The following is a 17,600-nucleotide window of genomic DNA, read 5'->3' as shown; positions in this document are numbered from 1 at the left end:
GATGTTGGCCAGACCCCCACTTTTAAACCCAGCTCAGACGACAGTAGGGAACGCTGCTTACTACAGCTTTCTCAGCCATCCTAAGACAAACTGGAGACAGATGAGCCTCAGGCCTTCCATGGGACAGTTATATGTGCTCCCAGGCACTGACACATTCCCTATGTACCCAGTATGGGTGACTTTAAAACCTGGGGCTCCACCACAGGAAAGCAGGGGTTGTTTCCCAGGCTTCTTCGCCACTCGTTGGCAGTGCCATCCAGACATCCAGCAGAGGGCGCTGTGGGTGTGCAGTGCCTTCCCAGACCAGGGCTGAGTACAGCCTGTCTGTGGGAACTGAAGAGCAAGTACAGGAATAAAAACCTGCAACCCAGGCTGCTCCTGGCGGCCAGTCTTTCTTCTCTGCTAAAAACAAGCACTTTGTAGCAGCTCAGAAGCCTGCTGATATCCAGAATGCACACAGCCGTGTCTTCAGGCCCTGGGCAGGTTCACCTATGCCTGCAAAGGACAAAGTGACCACATGGTTCCTTGCCTGCCTGGCGCACTCCTCCTCTCTGCCACCATATCTGTACCACTCCTTGCAACCTCATGAAATGTCTATTTCCTTCAGACAAACTCCTCAGACCTCCTCTCAATAGTAACTTCATATTTTACTGGGACTAGGGGTGGGGATCATCTGTCTCCTCCGTCAGACGTGTTAGCTCCCAGCTGTATGTATTCAGAGAGCTCCCTCAGGACAGGTGTACCTGTTCAGTGCTGTGTGCCAGCCTGTCCCCATCAGATTGGAGGCATCCCAAGGGCAAGGCTTTTATGTTCTCCATCAGACAGGGGGGTTCTCAAATAGAGCTTTCTGCCTCCTCCATTGGACTGTACATCGTTCAAGGCAAAGCTCCTGCAGCCCCTATACCTGTTTAAGCACTGTCTACAGGCCGTGATCAGCTTGGGAACAGCCTCTTGTCACCCACTCAGGAAGAGATCTGAAGAGGCCCAAGTCCCGTGAGCTTTGCACACTGAGTATAAGAATCTAGACATGAAAAACATCGCCATTTTCAGGGGAGAAAAGAAAGGGACAGGTGGGATTTTTAAGAGCAGAGACCTTGACTCTCATATTGCCACTGTCACTCCTCCCTGACAGATCTCCTCCATCCAAGCCATCACCTCAGGGTCTGCTCACGCCCCTGCTGTCCTATCCTGCCTACTCTCCCTGCCTGCAGCCGAGGGGTTTGCATCCAGCCACCACACAGCAACCAGGGAAACCTCCAACACCCTGTCTGGCTCCCACTGCTGGGGGTGGCGGAGTCTGAACTTAGCCTGACATATAAGCTCTCTCACATAGACTGGGGGCCTCACTTTTTTGGCCACTTCTTACATGTCATACCAAGAGTCGCTCCCTCCATGTACAAGCCACGTTGCACTAAGCCCCAAGGTCCATGGTAGACTTTGAGAGCAAAAGTGAGGTCCCTGCCTGTATTGCCATGCTAGGCTGTCATGGTAGAGCACCACACGTGGGAGTTTGGCACAGCAGCCTCCCCAGCAGTACCCAGCTCCAGCAGTCCTCTTTTATAAAGACACTGAGTCAGGGCCCATCCAGATGACTTCACTTTAGCTAAATTGCCCCCTTTTAAATATGTTATATTAATATTAATATTATTTTATTAGTGTGGTGTGGTGGTGGTGGTGGCTGTAGGCTCAGTTTTCTTAACCAATATATTTTATTACAACTTAGTAGCCGAGCATATGTCACTTATAACCCAACTAACCAAAACAATAGGAAGAAAGGTTTAAATAACACAACGGTAAGGATATCAGTTCTGAGGAACGATTCTCCTGGTACAATCAGCAGGATTTCTTTTGCTGGAACCTGGAGTAACCAGAACTCAGAACCTCAGCAGGAGTCAGACCGGCTCGAAGGGCAGTAATGAACGGCCAAAACTATTGGAAGTCTCTCAAAAAGGCCCCGCCTCCAGTTCTGGGCTCATTTATATATCTCCTCCCACAGTCTGTTCGCAGGATCTTTTCAGCTGGCAACAACCAAGCTCCTGCACGAGGTGGTTGGTCTTCGAGGGGATTAACATCACCTGTTCTCTCACAAGACCGTTCCAATCCCACACTTGGGATCCTAAAAAACAAGTTTATCTCTCCTTCAGGTGGTGGTGGTGGTAGTGTGCTGGTCGCGGTGGTGGTGTGGGGTGTATGTGTGTGTGATGAGGGAACATGCACACGCATTGCACAGGTTCCAGAAATGAAATTTAGATTGCCAGGCTTGCTATGCAAGTACCTTTACCCACTGAGTTTTCTTTTTTTCTTTTTTATTTATTTATTTAATTTTTTAATTTATGTGTGTTGATGTGAGGGTGTCAGATCTTGGAGTTACAGATAGTTGTGAGCTGCCATGTGGGTGATGGGAATTGAACCCGGGTCCTTTGGAAGAGCAGGCAGTGCTCTTAACCACTGAGCCATCTCTCCAGCCCCCCCGCCCAACTGAGTTTTCTTGATGGGCCTAAAACACCTTTGTAAAGAGCCTGTCTCAGGCTGAGGCTTTTGCCCTGAAATCCACACACTACTGAAGTAAGAGGTGAGGGCAGTCCTTACCTGTCCATGAGAGGTTAATGAGGACTGTCCCCACTTCACCTGTCCTTCCCAAGCTTGGGTCACCTCTCCTGAGGACAGGCCTCCCCACATGGACCACAGTCCCCAGCTTTAAGGACCCAGAACCCAGCCTGGATGCATCTGGACCAGGGATGAAGAACTGAGGTCTGAGGGACCAAGTAGGGGAAAGCAACTGGCCTTCCTGTGTCCTAGCAACCATGAACCACACAGGTTCCATTCCAGACAGCTCTGTGGGTTTTTGGAGTCATCACCTTAGGCAAGAAACTGAATGAAATTCAACCACTGTCCATCAGATGCTTGGCCCTGGGAGGGAAGAACGCAAGGACTTAGGGGCTGCCCAGCATCCGAATCTGTCTAGACAGACAGATCCTTCACAGTGCCTCGGTTGTCCATCCTTTAAAAAGATCACAGCTCCCTGGCCAGGATTTGTCCTGGCATGGCTGGGAGGAGGTCCCAGAGGACAGCTTCTCTTCAATCAGTCTTTATTGATTGGAATGGGGCCACAGTTCCCCGGGTGTTATTAATATATAGTTCCCAGCCCAGGTAGGGACTTCAGGGTAGAATTGACCTGGAAACTGGCAGACGCCTTAACCCACAGGCCCAGTAATGTAATGAAATGGATAGATAACGCCCAGGTTACGCCCTCTTCCAATCAAGGTGTGCAACTGCAGGGAGACAGGTGGCCCCGGCAAAAGAGACATTTGAGGGCCTCCACCCAGGGTGGACAAGATCTGAGCAGGAACCAGCCTGTGCAGGCCACTCCAGAATCTCCTCTGCGGCCTCCATTTTTATCCACTGGTGTTTCTCTTCATCTGCTTCTCTCTCCAGGTTGGTTACCCACCCCTGCTCTGTCACCTCGCTCTAGAGCAGAGGTTCTCAACCTGTGGGTCGCGACCCTTTGGGAATTGAGTACCTCTTCATAGGGGTCACCTAAGACGATTGAGGAAACACAACCCTTTGCATTATGACTCAGAGCAGCAACAAATGTAGTTACAAAGTAGCAACGGAAGTAATTTCAAGGCTGGGGGGCACCACAGCGTGAGGAACTGTATTAAAGGGTCACAGCATAAGGAGGCTTGAGAACCACTGTTCTAGAGCCTCTCTGCAAGCCAGGGTTTTCTTTCTCAATCTCTTTTCTCCTCCCCTCCCTACCCCGGGTGCGCACACCCCGCCCCCCTTGAAGCTCAGAGAATCCACAGCTGTCTTTAACCCAAAAATCCTGCCAATTAAATAGTTCCTTCTGGCTCCAGCGGCTGCTGCTGACGTGGGGAGAAACGAACACAGAGGCAGCCGCCTCTACGTGGGTGAAGCGGGGAGAGGCAGCGGCCTGCCCCTGGGATGCAGATGCAGCTTTGTCCGCCCACAGACCCAAGCACCGCTGGTCTGAACCTTATGTCCCTCCAGCCTTGCGCTAATGAAGGAGGGGCATTTCACAAGACCTCCCAGTGTCACCCCAAGGTCCTGAGCCCCCTGCCCCCTGCCCCCAGCCCTGGTTTCTCTGCACTCCTTAAGTCCCCCAACCTTCAGGGCACAATCTGAATCTTAAATCTTGATCCTCAGATCCTCTACCCTTACTGGACGCCCCCAACCTGATTCCCCCATGCATGATCCCAAAGTCCTTTACAGGATCTAGACCTCACCCGAGGCTTACGAGCATTCCCTCTTCCAGGACTGCAAGCCATGCGCACAGAGAGGAACACTAGCTTTGAGATTCCCACCCAAAGCCGCCGGGGTCCCCAGCCTGCAGGCTGCACAGCCTGCACCCACTCTGAGCATTCCCGCACCCTGTTCCTCACGGTCCCCATGCTTGGCTTCCCTTCTTGGAACAGCGCAGGCTCCATCGCCAGGAAGACGCCGCCGTGGGAACCAGAAGGGGGCACATTAAGAGCAATTAGCCCGCGCACAGTTGGCAGCGATACCTTAACAAATAATAGTCAGAAAGGCATGTAAATAAATATTAGCGCGCATTATGCGGGCAGGAGGCACGGGGACCCGCAGGCCGGTGGTGACGCCTCAATCTCTGGAGACTGGCACAGGCCTGCCACTGCTGAGGATCCCCAAACCCTGGAGGCCCGAGACCTACTGCCCAGGGTTAACAGAGATGAAAACTGAGGCCAAGAGAGAAAAACAGAGATAAAGAGGAAAGAATATGAAATGATCTGGGAGTAGAGGCGCACGCCTTTAATCTCAGTACCCAGGAGGCAGAGGCAGGCGGATCTCTATGAGTTAGAGGCCAGCCTGGTCTACAGAATGAGTTCCAGGACAGCCAGAGCTACATAGTAAGACTCTGTCTCAGGAAAAAAAAAAAAAATGGAATGAACTGATACAAGGAGGTGTGGAAGGAAGGCCTGGCAAAGACAAGGACCAGGTTCCCTCCTCCGCCAGCCTGTGAGTCCTCCTCCGCTTCCCCTCTGCCTCCCAGGTCTCCTCCTCAGTCTAGATTGACGTTTGCCCAGGCAGCGTCCACACAAGGATGCTTAGGGCTTAGGGTTTGGGTCTCTTGGCTACTTTCATCTCTTTCTCAACAGATAGCTATCAAAGGCTTCCTGCTTTAAATGACATGGCTTGAGGCGGTCCCCATGTCCCCTCCAGCCAGCTTTTCTGACATAAGGAGGAACACCTACCTCCCTTGGGACCTAAGATCTTATCCGACAAGCTATGAACAGCTCCTACCCCAACACACCCCCTCCAGGTCTTCCGGACTCAGGAAATGGGCAGCTTCCCCTTTCTATCCTTGAAGCCAAACCCTTAGAATCATTCTTGATGCCGGTCTTCTTATTTAGTCTGTAAAGTCCATCAGACCACCTGGACATCTATGCCTTGGAGATGCTTCCGGGGTCTTCCCAACTCCTTCTCTGTTGCCTAATATTAGCCAAGCTCTTTCCCTTACAATGACTCTTCCTTGGGCTCCCTGCTCCCACCTTGACCCCTCAAGGGCTCTCATCAAAGCTATTAAAACAAGTAGCCTGGAGACCACACCTCCACTCAGAGGGCTGGTGCCATAGAAAAGCCACTGTTCTTCAAATGGCCTGCCAGACCATGGAAACGGCCCCCACCTCCCTCCAGCCCTGACCTCACTCTCCTGCTCCAGCCCACCCCCACCCCCACCCACAGCCTCCTCCCCTTTTCTGAAACATGCCAAACCTGTTCCCACACTAGCATTCTAGCACTGGGTGTTCCCTGTCTCTGGAACATTCCACAGATGGCATCAGAGTATAGCCCCATTTTGCAAATTTGAAGGAAAGAGAGAGGAAGATTGGAGGTTGGAGGGAAGGGACAAGAGAGAAAGAGACTCCCAGGTGGGAGGACACAGCACTGGGCAAGGGCCAGGTGGCATGGACAAGCGCCCAGTGTGAGCAGGGCGGGGAGAGCGGCTCACTGGTTAGAGCTGGAGATCGCTCTGAGGCTGTGTGAGCACCATTCATTCACCAGCCTGCTGCCCTGGTGGCAGAGGGCTAGACTGGAGATCTGAAATGAAGCATCTCACCGACACCCCCCCCCCCCCGTGACATAGAGCCCCAACTCCATCCACCTCAGGCCCCAGCTGGGACTTGGACCCTGGTGCTACAGGCAGTGCTGCATGGGTAGGCCCTTGGTAACAGCCGCAGTAATTACTGGTTGTGTGCGATTAGGGGATAATTATGCTTAATAAGTCCAAAAGTAATTACCAGGCAGGCTGCCTACTGCTTTGGAAAACAGAGGCCCCCCAATGAGCTGGTGCCCGGGTGTTGAGAAGGGAAGGGATGGGTATTGTTGGACATCCAGGTGCTGGTCCATTTCTCCTGCAGATGCACACATCCTCTGAACTACACCCTCACCAGGGACTTGCTCACCTCCAGTGACAGGGAGCTCACCGCCCAGCACAGGAAGTCTACATTCCATTCTGCATAGCATCTGCCTATGCCCACCTCCCTGTGCCCCTGGTACTTCCTCATTCATCATCTTAGCTTGGGAAGGGTCACAGCACTGGAGTGTAGTCATTGCAGATACCAACACGATTGTCTAACAAAGCTTGACTTTTTTATTAGTCTCACTGCATGATGGGGAAACTGAGGCTCTAGGGGGTCTAAACCCACAATAGTGAAAGGGAGCAGAGTCAAAACTCCATTGTTATCTGTGGCCAACCAAAAGTGTCTGTACCCTAAGCCTGTCAGAATCCATCTGGTCCGTTTCCTATACATTCTTTGCCTTTTTTTTTTTTTTTAAATGTCAGTGCTGGACTGGTAACAGGTACCTAGCAAGCCCTGTGGTGGTACAATGAAAAACTCATCCTAATTTTGCAGCCAATGCACCCTTTGGCCTTGAGCAAAGTCTTTTGACTACTTTGGTCCTCCATCTTCCTACCTTGGGCATTTCTACTCCTTCAGGCCAAACTCCAAGGCCCACGCTGGTCCAGGGTCCCAATATCAGAGGCCAAAGAGAATCCATCATGGACAACTTCTCTTGCCCTGGGGTAATTTCCTCACCCTCTTTACTGAACTACGCTTTAGAGGCTCCCAGGGAAGGTGCCAGTGAGCAATAGGGCAGTGAGCAATACCCTTTTCTGCCCACACACCTGCCTTCAGTTCATCCTTAGAATTCGACTTTCATTCTCATCAAATGCGCTGAAAGTTTGCAGGACTCCAAGAACATCATGTAAAAGTTCAGTTGTATGATTATGTCAGCTATGATGGTTCATAGGTTAATACCTTGTGTCACCTTTCCTACTTCATTTATGAGGCTCTAGGGGACCTAAGTTCATAGCTGTGGTGGTGGGGCAGTCAGAGCCACGTCATAACCTACAACCAACCCTGAGCTTCTGCACCCTGAGCCCCTTAGGACCTATCCTATCCCCTATATCTTTTCTTATGCATCAATTTTTAGGGGTTTGGATAATGCTGCCTTTATTGTATGCATCAGACAACTGGGGCACAGGAAGTAGAAACAATTCTCCAAGCTCACAGGGAGCCTTAGTCACTATTCTATCACTGTGAGGAGACACCATGACAGCACAACTTACAAAAGAAAAAATTTCTTTTTATTCATTTAAAAAAATTTTTATATATTCACTTTACATCCAGATCACAGCCCCCTCCCTCCTTTCTTCTTGGTCCCACCTTCACACCCTTTTCTTCCTATCCTCCCTCTTCTCTTTGGAAAAGGGGAGCTCCCCTCACCAACCCACCCCAGCACATCAAGTCACGTGAGAACTGAGCTCCTCCTCATCCACTGAGGCCAGGCAAGAAGACGGTCATTAGAAAGAAGTCATTTGGAGGCTCACAGTTTCAGAAGGTGAGTCCATGTCCACCACAGTGGGAACATGGCAGCAGGCAGGTAGGCATGGTGCTGGAAGCAGTAGCTGGGGGCTTTCATCTTATCCAAAAGTTGGAGTCAGGAAGAAAAAGACTGGGCCCCCAGATGTGGGCTTTTAAAACTCCAAAGCCCACACCCAGTGGCATAGTTCCTCCAAAAAGGCCACACCACCTAATCCTTCCCTAAACAGTTCCACCAATTAGGGGATAAAGCATTCAAACTTGACACTACGGGGAACATTCTCGTTCAACCCACCACACAGAGTTAGCAAAAGGCAGAGAGCCAGGGTTTGAACCCAGGCCTGGTTCCAAAGCCTGTGCCTGTAACCATTTCTCTGTACTTCCTCGTGGCCTCAAAGGCACCTGCTCTGAGATATCAAATAACAGGCTGAAAATGGACCCAAGGGTGGAATTTCCTGGCATGTGAATAAAGCTGCTGCTACTGTAAAACTAATGGAACAGCCCATAAATCTGTGCCATTAGCCATTCATATGCAATAAATATCACCAGCAAACAGTGGTCCATGGGAGTAGAGCAGGGAGGCACAGAGACTCATCAAAGTAGTGGAGTTTCTAATGACCACCCCCAAAACATCTTTCAGCACCCAGAGACAGACACTGAACCCAGAGGATTCTGATTCAGTTGGGTGAGATGTGGAGTCTGGGAGGCACGTTATTCAGTGGGATGCCCACCCATCCCAGAATATTCCACAGCTGCTTCAGTGAGAGCTGGGGTTTCAGCACCACGGACAGAGAGAAGGCCTTGGTTGTATGGCAACCCACCACTGGGGCCATGCAGCAGGCTTTTTAAAAAAAATAAAAAAATAAAAAAGTACTCAAGAATAAGCAATAGATTCAGAAATCCAAAGTCATCCTCAGTTACACAGTATGTTGGAGGCCACCTGGGCTACATGAGACCCTATCTCAGAAAAAAAAAATTTTTTTTTAACTAAATTATTTAGAAAGTAAACCAACAGGCAGGGAGATGTGTGGGCTTCCCACATCCCTCTCTGAGCCTAACTCTTGAAGAAAGCAGGGGTGGGGTGGGGGTGGGGAGAACTTGTGTTTGTTTAATAAGGGGAGAAGAGTAATAAGGTGGTCAAGCCTTGGCCTGGAAATCCTACAGAGCAGGCACTCTTGAGTCACCTTCTAGGTGACACTGTGGCCTTGGGAACAGCATTACTCTTTCCCTTCTCTGGGCCTAGCCATGACATTCCTAAGGGCCATGTGGTCAGTAAGGGGAAAATCTGCCACAGGGCATATTTGGCCCTAGGTATGTCGAGTGATTCAAAGCCACTCCCTCCGTCTACCTCGCCCATCTGGATCTCAAACAAGTAAGTCATCTCAAACCAGAGTCCCTCAAACTATGACCTCCACAACAGGGGCCCCCCTGCAATGGGTGCACACAAAGAAGAAAAAGGGTATCACAGCCAAAGTGAGTCTTAGGATTATGGAGGTAAACTTAAGTCAAATGGGCCTTGGCCTGTAGAACTTCTGGACGCTCTGGTATGCTGCTATTGTGTGCTTATTATTTCTGAGACGTGGGTGGGAAACATTCAGTGTTCCCAATCTTTCCCCCATGGAACATTTGTAGGAATATATAACCACGTAGTGAATTCCTGAAGGGCCAGGCGTTGTCATGATCATAGGAATTGGCTGTTATCACTATTCTCATTTTGCAGAGAGAAAAAAAAAAAAACTGAGGCTCAGAATAACAAAGGACTTGCCAAGAGTCACAAGTTCAGTGTGCTACAAAACAGATATGAACCAGGGTGGGCAGGTTCTGAAGTCTGTGCTTCCTACAGCCCAGCTCAACTGCCTCTCCCAACTCCAGGGCTTAAAGAACACTAGCCAGTGTGGGAAGGGCTGGCCTAAATGCATGTCTGCTTAGCTCTGGGTATTTTGAGCATTGGACTTTTTTTTTTTTTCTTTTTTCCTGTAATTTTCCTTTTGGTTGATGTTTAGATTATGGGCAAATGGGGCTAGACCCAGATGGTGGCTGGGAGGTAGAAGGAGCCCCGTGGGCTTTTGAACTAATTAATTAATTTTAATTAAGATTGGATCTGTGGCACGTGACATGGAGAATTGCTGTGGTTCTGGTTAGCTGATGGGGGGGCAAGAGAAAGGAGAGGAGAAAGGGGGACACAGGAAGGGTGGAAAAAGAAGGGGGAAATAAAGTGTGGGAGGAGAAAGAGAGGAGATGTCATGGGTAGAGAGGATCGAGTTGAAACATAAAGAGAAAAAAGAGACAGAAAATGCAAAATGAGAGGGGGAGAGGAAGGAGAGAGAGAGAGAGAGAGAGAGAGAGAGAGAGAGAGAGAGAGAGAGAGAGAGATTACTGATTCACAGAGCCCTCTCTAAAAAGGGAGCAAGAAAACGGCCTTCTTGGACTCAGGACACTTCCTGTCTCAGCTTTGTTCTCTCAGCAGCTGAAAGGTGTCTTTCATGGCAACAAGTGAGACCCTGTTAGTACAGGGCTCTTTCAACCTGCGGCAGGTTCAGAGACTGGTCCTGCCTGTGAGCACAGGACTCTCAGGCCTGCCTTCCCTTCTATGATCCCAACTCCAGTCCAGCTCATTGCCAGGTACTTTTCTGTGCTGTTTTCTGGGAACAAACCTGTCACCTACCATTCACAGCCTCCACTTTCCTGCTCCCTGCCTAGGACTTCAAAAGAGCCTGACACCATTTCTCTGCAGCCATTCTTTCCCTGTCAGGTAGCTCAGCCTGCACAGGATTCAGCTCTTCCTCATATCTTTGGGTTATTAAAAAAAAAAAAAAAAAAAAGGGAACGCTGGATCCTGCCTCTATTCATATGGGAGCAGCAGCAGAGGGACAGAACTGAGCCTCACTGGTGACAGTTCAAGCTCTGAGCTGAGCCCCAGGGCTTCCTTAAGGGCATCTGGATAATATAAAACCAACGTCCTAAACCCAGTGGACTCCAGCTCCCACCCTCCCTGCAGGCATCTTTAGGCCCTCTAGGAGGAAATTTGAGATGATGTTGCCATGGCAACCGTGGTACCAGCAAGTGCTGTTCGTTATGCTCAGGGGATAGAATTATATGACCTGGAATCAAAAATGTGCAAAGCAACTGATATTATGGGGGGAAACTGAGTTGTTCTTAAAACAGGGGGATTTGGAAAGAGATCCCTGACTTTTGCTGGGCCTCAGCAGGCCCTAACTGTTAAATGGTACATGTGCTGACTTTGGGGAGAACTAGATGACCTGACTGCCAGGCAGGCTCTTAGACTCCATGATGCCTCCAGGAGGCAAGACTAAGACATGAAAGGCTCTCAGGAACCACCAGCCCTCTCACCATGGGGTTGGGGAGGGGCTATCAGGGTGTCTCAGAAACTCTGGCTCAGATCATGACCCTTTGACATAAGCCAGGAACATCATCTAGCCTTCTATGAGGGATGCCATTCTGTGTGGAATGGACTGGAAGGATCCCAAGTTGTCTTCTCACCCACCAACTTCTCAATGCAGCCCTTCTCTGATCCAGCCCGTCTCTATGCCCAGGAAGCCCAAAATCATAGAAAAATCAAGTCTGAACCCAAAAGTTTGTCTGGAAAAAAAAGCATGACTTAAACACTATTTTTTCCTCCTTGAACTCCACCTTCCAACATTGAAGGATTTATTTTATTTTATTTTTATGTGACTGGGTGTTTTGCTACAAGTATGGCTGTGCACCACATGTGTGCCTAGTGCCTGTGGAGGCCAGAGGAGGGCATCAGATCTCCTCAGAACTGTAATTCCTGATGTTTGTGAGCCACCATGTGGGTGCTGGGAACCAAACCCAGGTCCTCTGGAGGAACAGCTGCCACTGTCAACGGCTCCCATTTTACATTTTAAGGCAGCGTGCATTGTATTTTACAACAGTCAGCAAGGCCTGAGTTGAAGGCCCTAACAGGGAACAGAAAGGAAGGCTCTAAGTTCCATGTTCAAATCTTGACTTTCATTCTCCAGCCGTGGGCTTTAAGATTTCCTCAAGCTCTCCACCCTGTGCCCTTCTCATATGGAGATGGTACTGGTGTCCACAGCAGAAGGCTAGTGTGGGAATAGAATGAGTCAGGGCCCTGAGAGCACTTAGCGTGGGTCCTGGCACACAGTAGGTATGCAGCAAAAAGCAGCTGTTGGCTGATTCCTGTGGCCATCATGTGAGATTAGGGTTGGCCAAGACCTTGTAGCCCTCCTAGACTTTGGCATCTACCTCTCAGACTGCAGAATCTCTCTCTCTCTCTCTCTCTCTCTCTCTCTCTCTCTCTCTCTCTCTCTCTCTCTCTCTCTCTCTCTCTCTCTCTTTCTCTCTCTCTCACACACACACACACACACACACACACACACACACACACATGCATGAGTGTGTATATGTGTGGTGTGTGTGTGTGTGTGTTGGTCTATCTGTTTCTCTCTCTTTATTTCCGTGTGTGTGTGTGTGTGTGTGTGTGTGTGTGTGTGTGTGTGTTTCTATGTCTCTATCTCTGTCTTTCCTGGTCGGCCTTCACCCCATCTGGAATGTCTGCCTCTCTTTCCCTACCAGCTGCACCCATCCTCCACATCCCATATCCCCTGGATCTTGCCCAAGGAACTGTCAGTAGGTGGCTCCAGAATTCCCAGTTGAGTCAGTGCTCTGCCAGCTGGACCACCTCTCACCCACCTCAGCATCCAGGAGTTCTGTTCCCTCCACCTCAGCCAGGGCTTCTTCTCTGACTTCTGTCACTACATTTCCCAAGCCGGTGTAGCCTATGCTGCTTTCTGGGTCAGACTACCACCCTCTGTCAGAAGCCGGAAACATCGGGGCACACTCAGCCCAGCTAAGCTGGCTTCTGCACCCCAGCCCGGGGGGCGAAGAGCAGCTTCAGATGAGTCAGATGCCTGGTGTCAGACATGCTTTACCTATGATAATTCTACCATTCTTGGCACCTAAGATGCAGAGCAGAGCAGTGAAGGCAAGAGAACAATGAATATTTTGTAAGAGCCACAGGCACTCAAGCCCTGGCAGGGCGATGTTAAAGGGAGAGAAAGCAGGCAGCAGAGAGGACGCAGGCTTGAGGGGTGTCAGTACTGTGAAGTGGGGGGCCACCATGAAGGCATGAGCCAAGGCTACCCTCCCTCAACCATCTTGTCTCACCCATCACTTCACTCCCTCGTTTCCTCTTTTTCTTTCTCCTTTTTGCTCCCTCATTCCCTCTTTATATCTTCTCACTAATTCATTTCTGTGTGTTTTGTTTTGTTGGTTTTTTGAGACAGGGTTTCTCTGTGTAGCCTTGGCTGTCCTTGACTCACTTTGTAGACCAGGCTAGCCTCGAACTCACAGAGATCCACCTGCCTCTGCCTCCCGAGTGCTGGGATTAAAGGCGTGTGCCACCACGCCCAGCTCTATTATTCTTTTTTTTTTTTTTTTTTTTTTTTTTTTTTTTTGGTTTTTCGAGACAGGGTTTCTCTGTGTAGCCTTGGCCATCCTGGACTCATATTATTCATTTCTTAATCTACTGTTTCAAGTGATTTTCCTTTCGTTCTTCTTCTGTACTGAACCCTATGCTGGGTACTAGGACCCTGGTCCACACTTTGACCTGACAAAGCTCATCTCATCACTCTAGCTGTGCAGAGACTAGCCGACCTAGGCCCAGCCAACCCTCTGAAGCTTCCCTGAGGAGGAGCTTGCCAGGTCAAGGATTGAGACCTCTGGGCATCAAGGCAGAAAACAAGTGTGTAAGCAGTCGCTGGCCTGGAGTGCCTGGGGTACAAGTGTGACTCTGTAAGATCAGACTCTCTTGCTGTTTGCACTGCTTTCAGCTACTTTGATAAGTGCTTCCCCTCTAAAGATGGGGAAACTGAGTCTTGAGGAGGTATGTCACTTGCCTAGCAATACCCTGCCAGAATATGGCAGAAATAGGACTCCAATCTAGATGCAAATGGATCTGGTAGCCACGATCATGCCCCTTGACTGTAAGGAACAGCTCAGAGGTTCTCTGAGCAACTGAACCCCCAAACCATGAGGAAGAGGTGGGGAGGCTGGCTGCCCCTTCTCTCAGCACCTGCAAGCTATATCATTCTCCCTGTAGCTCATCAAGAATAGCTGGTATAGCCGGGCGTGGTGGCACACGCCTTTAATCCCAGCACTTGGGAGGCAGAGGCAGGTGGATCTCTGTGAGTTCGAGGCCAGCCTGGTCTACGAGTGAGTCCAGGACATCAAGGCTACACAGAGAGACCCTGTCTCCAAAAACAAAACAAAGCAAAACAAAGAATAGCTGGTATCCCCCTTCTCCTTCCTTCCTTGCTCCTGTCCTCCACCCACCCACCCACCCCCTTTGAGACAGTGGAACCAAATGGCAGTCTCCAGACTATACTCAATTTCCAAATCCTCCCAAGTACTGGAATAACAACAGGTGCGTGCCTCATGCTTACCTCTTCTGTCAGACTCTCAGTGCTGTTGATTCTCAGGACTGACCTGATGACAATCTCAGCCCTGCTGTGGGCCTCATCTTCCCCTTCAGCCTCTACCTGGTACTGTGATATCTCCCCTCACCCACACACACTACACCTCAGCTGCAGTGTCAGTGCCCCTGCGTCTGTTCTCCTGACTCATTTCCTCCCACCACACCCCCTTACTTCTCCCTCTCTTCTCTGGGTTAACTAATTGCTTGGTTAAATAATGGTTGATTGGTTGATTGATTGATTGATTGATTGGTTAGTTGATTGACTGGCTGATTGATTCTCAACAGATTTCTAGGTAGTCTATAGAACCTGTAAAACCCAAGATCAACTACAAATCCAGCCTGTGTTTTGGGGCTGGCCAAGACTCAGCCCGGGAACTGATGCCAATAGACCCAAGTCAGAAGAGGGACCAATGAACCAGCCCGGGATGTTGTCTTCCAAAAGATATGCTGGCCACACTGAGATATTCCCAGATGTGCCTAGAGGACAGAACCCTAACCCCATTCTTCCATTGCTGCTAGTTTCCCAGGGTGCCCAAGGGCAGCTGGCTGAAGTCAGACTCATCCAAGAAGCATAAGAGAAAGGTGCAACCCCAGCTCAAGCCAGAATTACTGGACTGGACTTCTGGGGACAGAGTTTCAACATCTACCCTGGGAACTGATGGACAGTGGGAACTGAGGAAGTCAGCAGGGTGACAGCTAATCTTACCTATTCAATCATTCACCAGCTGACAGCTGGATAGCCCCTACCCTGTGCCAGGCCATGTACCCAGAGCTAGGTATACACAGAGGAAAGAATGGACCCAGAATCTGCCCCTACAGCACTCCTTTCAGCAAGATCCTATCCCAAGAAAAATCTCAACACACAGTCTACATCCCCTGCTTGTGGCCTGCCTCACCCCTGATGTCCTAGAGCTCTCTACCCAGCTGCGTACCTAGTCCGCTCTGTGAGCTCTCTAGCTCTTTCCAGTCACCAGACATTTTCCATGCACCTCTGTTCCATCTGCTGGAAACTCACCTGCTTCCTAAATATCTGGGTTCAAGCCCTCACCCCACCATTTACGAGCTGTATATATCATCAGAATTTTTAACCAGTCTTTCTGTGCCTCAGTTTCCCAATCAATAAAATGATGTTTTTTTTTTTAAATTTCCTAATGGCATAGATGAAATGAATGAGTCAGTAAACACAAAGCAAATCACTTAGGATGGGGTGTGGCCCTGGAAGTGACCCAATATGAATAACTGAGACACCATGGGTACCAACAACCAAGCTAGGAAGCCGTTCTCAGGGTAAAGCTCAGCCATCCAACAGATAGCCGTGCATAAGCACTGCCATTGAGACACTCCAAGTCACCCTCATCTTCTCCTAGCGGCCCTGGCTTCTTTGGAGGAGGGCCCCCAAATTGTCTATAATTACATTTCCCTTCCAGTAGCCATGGGAGTGCAGTCTGTCTGCCCTCCACTGTCATGATAGCAGAATCTGCCTCTGTCTTGTCCTCTCCCAGGGATCCCTTCCCAGCATAGGCCCTCCTGGTCCTTCCAGAGGAGGTCCAAAAGTATTTGTCAGATGAGCACAGGAGCCAGGCGAGCATAAGCTCTTGGAGCTAGGCCATCTTGCCTCCTCCTTGAGGACAACCTGAGCATGAGTCACAGCAGAACCTCAGTCTCATATGCAGAAACCTTCAAAAGGCACGCTATGCTGACTGCTGTGCTGGCGTCTCTTGAGAGCATGCCAAAAGGTGGGAGTTACAGTCGTCACTCAGACCAAACAGCTTCTAATCTTTCAGCTCTCCCTCTTGCCTGCCTCAGGCTTTCAGGAAGGAGGCCAGCTGCTGCTCAGGGCCGGAAGCCAGACTGAAACTGCTGGCCCATTTTTTCTGACCCGGAAGCCCAGATGTGTGCTTGGGACCCTCACCTGCTAAGGGAAGGATCACTCGGCCAGCCACATGGACCAGTGAGCCACTGATGGACCAGTGAGAATCTTGGCCTCTTCCATGGCCCACTCGGGTGCCCTGAGGTCCCCTTGAGAAGCATCAGGGAAGAATGACAACAAGCCCCTCCCCACAGTTTACTACATAATCCCGCTGAGGAGAAAAAGGGGTCTTGATACAAAAGCCTCCTCCCCCATTCTTGATGGAGATAGCTGGCCAGTCAGGAACTGAGAGGGAGCTCAGCTCTGCCTGCAGCAGGTCTTGCTCTTACAGTGTCCTGCCATCTTGTTTCCCTTTCCTGGAAGAAAGCAAGATGTGCTGGCCTGGACAATACGTGCAACAAGAGCATCTCGGCCAGGGCGTGTAAAGCGAGAACCACAGTATAAGCTTTCCTGGAGCTGAATGGACTCTGGACAGTCAAAGACAAGAAGGCTTTTAAGAAACCAAAAGTTCGCTGGGGCGTGGTGGCACATGCCTTTAATCCCAGCACTCGGGAGGCAGAGGCAGGCAGATCGTTGTGAGTTCGAGACCAGCCTGGTCTACAAAGCGAGTCTAGGACAGCCAAGGCTACACAGAGAAACTCTGTCTTGAAAAACAAAAAAAGAAAAGAGGAGGAAGAAAGAGAGAGAGAGAGAGAGAGAGAGAGAGAGAGAGGAGAAAAAATTGGGACAAATTTTCTTCAAAATGACACCACTACAAATGGCGTCTTACTTCTGGCCCTCAGGGTTCTTCACTTTCTATCTCTTATAGAAACATCCCTCTTTGGGCTGTTTTGTGTTGATTGTGTGTAGCTGATCTCCCTTGGAGAGCTGTCTACATCCTCACAGCTGGGGGACACACTCGTTTCTGTGATCCTAGTAACGGAAGGCACTATAGCTCACGATGACATACACTCACTAAGCGTCTGCCGGTGTGAAGATTTTTGGTGGTGATTGTAGGGTTCGGAGGGGTTGTTTTGTTTTGTTTTGCTATGCTTTGTTTTGCTTTGCTTTCAAACTAACCTTACCCTGTGCTTGCAAGTATCACAGTACACAAATCCCTAACTTGTCCGAGTTTGTTTTCTCATCGGTAAAATAAGAGCAAAAAAACCTGGGCATGGTGGTGCACGCCTGTAAGGCCAGCATTCGTATAACCCCAGCATTGCGGGGGGGGGGGGGCGGTCTAAGGCAAGAGGATAACAGGCTCTAGATCAGTCTGAGGTACACAGTGAGGCTGGGGCAAACAAGACAAAAGTAGCTAAAACAATAAGCACTAAAAAGTGATCTGCTTCTACCGTCACTCTGAGGATTCCATAAAAGGATATACATGAGGTACTTGACTCTATGCCTACCATAGATA

This window comes from Acomys russatus, chromosome 29, assembly GCF_903995435.1.
Source record: "Acomys russatus chromosome 29, mAcoRus1.1, whole genome shotgun sequence".
NCBI lineage: Eukaryota > Metazoa > Chordata > Mammalia > Rodentia > Muridae > Acomys > Acomys russatus.
This window is presented reverse-complemented; position numbering follows the sequence as displayed.